Here is a 3,162-nt window from a genome sequence, read left to right as displayed (position 1 = left end):
GACCGTTCCACTTAAGTAGTACCCGACTAAGGAGGCGCGTAGATTTCACTCCCAGGTGAGATGCTAGAGTGGCAGCGTTGTCAAGATTGGGCCCAGCCAGCTCCATCACCTGACCCAATGTGACGACCTTTGCCTGGCAGAACAGCTTTGATACCGTGGGTCCAAAGTCGCAGAACGTGTCCATACGCCCACCATACACCACCGGCTCTTTTAGAAGCCAGCTCAGAGAGTCAGAACAGCCCATTCTCTCCTTCTTAAACATATTCCACACTCTCATGAGCCCACGATAAAATCCAGGCAATCCGTTGAGGTCTGAGTTCTTAATAGCCATTAGGAACAAGGGCAGGTCTATTCCGAGTCCACAACACCGGCGAAGTATTGCACAGGCTGCTGGTCGCCACACTAGATCTCTAGGCCCAGTGAGCAATCTTTGAATGAACTGGAGGCGGTAGGCTGCACCCCTGCTGGCCAGATGGACTAGCCCTTGACCCCCCTCATCTTTAGGAAGGTACAGCACACTCTGAGGAATCCAGTGCAAGTTGTCCCAGAAAAAGTTCACCAGCACAGCCTGAATCTTGGCCAGGAGGTTGGTTGGAGGATCAACGCATGTTAATCGATGCCATAGCGTTGATGACACCAGGTTGTTGATTACTAACATGCGCCCCCTATACGACAGTTGTGGTTTCCTAAGACGCACTTCAACTTTTTCCAAGACATTCTCCCAATTCTTATTTGAGAAGGTGTCATTCCCCACAAACACTCCCAGATATTTCATCCCTCCCCTTTTCCATGTCAATCCCCCAGGTAACATGAGTTTACTGTTCAGTCCTTCTCCTACCATCAGTGCCTCACTTTTTCCCAAGTTTACCCTAGCCGATGATATCTGACCAAACTTGATAACATTTTTTACTAAGACATCAATATCTCTTCGGTCCTTTACAAAAACAGCTACATCATCGGCATAGGCAGAGAGCTTAAAAGTTGTGCCGCAACCAGCAAAAGCAACTCCAGACAACTCACACCTTATGCAACAGGGGCTCAATGGCCAGGGAGTACAACATTCCAGACAAAGAACATCCCTGCCTGATTCCCCTTTGAACCTTAAAAGGAGCACTCAAACCACCGTTAGTTTTAAGTACACTCTCAATGTCACTGTACAAAACCTTGATCGTAGCTACAAAACCTGGGCTGAGACCGAAAGCTTTCATGGTTTGCCACAAGTGCTGGTGTTCAACCCGGTCAAAAGCCTTTTCCTGATCTATGGAAATAAGACCAGTTTCAACTCCCAATGAACTAGAGATGTCCAAAACGTCCCTAATTAATGCAATGTTGTCAGTGATCAGCCTACCGGGCACACAGTAAGTCTGGTCAACATGGATGACCTCCTTCATCACCTTTCTCAGTCTGTTTGCTAGCACCTTAGAAAAGATCTTGTAATCGGTGCAGAGCAAGGACACTGGCCGCCAGTTCTTAATGTCCTGCAGATCCCCTTTCTTCGGCAAGAGAGTAATGACGGCCCTTCTGCAACTCTGAGGCAATCGCCCCTCAGTTGCACTATTCCTCAGTACAGTCAACAAATCCCCTCCGAGCACCGGCCAAAAAGACTTATAGAAGTCAACAGGTAACCCGTCTATACCAGGTGCCTTGCCACTTTCCAGACTTTGCAGGGCGTCATGGAGTTCTTCAGGGGACAGTTGAGCCTCGAGGTCTGTATTGAGCGCTACGCCAACCCTTTTTAGCCCATGATAGAATGACTCAGCCCCCAGCACATCCTGCCTGAGTTCGCTCTTATAGAGGTCACTGTAGAACCCTGCTGCGTATTTCAGAATTCCAGAAAAATCTGACAGCTGCACACCAGTGTTAGTACGCAGAGAGTGAATGGTTTTTCTCTGCCCATTCTTGCGCTCTAGACTAAAGAAAAAGTGAGAAGGAGCATCCATATGTGTGGCGTTCAGAAAGCGCGAGCGGACCAGTGCCCCCTGTGCTGTAATACCCAGCAGGCTAGCCAAAGCAGACTTTCTGGATTTGAGAGCTTCTACATGGCCTCTGTCTCCTGTGGAATCTGCCAAATTCTGTAGTTCCACCATTTCATCCTCTAGATCTCTCATAGATCTGGCTATGTCTCTGGTGACATTGCGAGTGTACTGCTGGCAAAACTGCTTTATCTGACACTTGCCAATGTCCCACCATTGCTGCAGAGAAATAAATTCAGACCTTCGGCTCCTATATTGGCCCCAGAAAAACTTAAAAGCACCTCTAAAGTTGTTATCATTTAGGAGGCCTGTGTTAAAATGCCAGAAAGCACTATTTGTTTTAACACTTCGTATGAAAACCGAGCACTGTACAAGAGAGTGGTCAGAGAAACAAACTGGAAGCATGTTACATTGTTTAAACACATTAAAATGATGTTTAAAACAATAAAACCGATCAAGCCGTGCCATGGATAGTGCGTTATCTTTTAGATGTGTCCATGTATACTGCCTCTGGGTCCCATAAAAAGCACTCCAAACATCTATCAGTTCACACGAATTAACCAAGCGTGTGAGCCGACTAAGAGATGCAGGATGTGGTTCCTGATGGTTCCTGTCCAACTTGCAATTCTCTGTACAGTTAAAGTCCCCTCCCAGAAATAAATACTCCTCACTGTCACATTTACTAATAACATCAGATAACACATCCAGAAAAACTACTCTTTCAGGGCCAAGGGTTGGACCATAAACATTTATAAAAACCAGTGTTGCGTTGTCATACTGCGCCCTTACTTTCAGTAGCCGGCCTTCGACTACTTCCTCTACCTCAAGGGAGCATGGCAAAAAATCTCTTGAGAAAAGAATCCCGACCCCAACACTAATATTGGATTTATGACTGAGAATCCATTTTCCAGTCCAATCCCTCTTCCATTCAGTTTCATTATCTGCTGTGCTATGTGTTTCTTGCACAAGCAAGACATCTATTTTCTTCAGCTCAACCAGTTTAAACACAGCAGCTCTTTTCATGTCATCCCTTGCTCCATTCAGATTTAAAGTGCCTAATTGTATATTACACATGAGGAGAGTGGGGCTGAACTGTGCCAGAAACAAGCGTACACTGACCAAAAAGATAACAATACCCAAACGTGTCTTAATCATCATCATGACGTTGCAGTTTTACCTTCTGTACAAG

This window comes from Lampris incognitus, chromosome 3, assembly GCF_029633865.1.
Source record: "Lampris incognitus isolate fLamInc1 chromosome 3, fLamInc1.hap2, whole genome shotgun sequence".
Lineage (NCBI taxonomy): Eukaryota > Metazoa > Chordata > Actinopteri > Lampriformes > Lampridae > Lampris > Lampris incognitus.
This window is presented reverse-complemented; position numbering follows the sequence as displayed.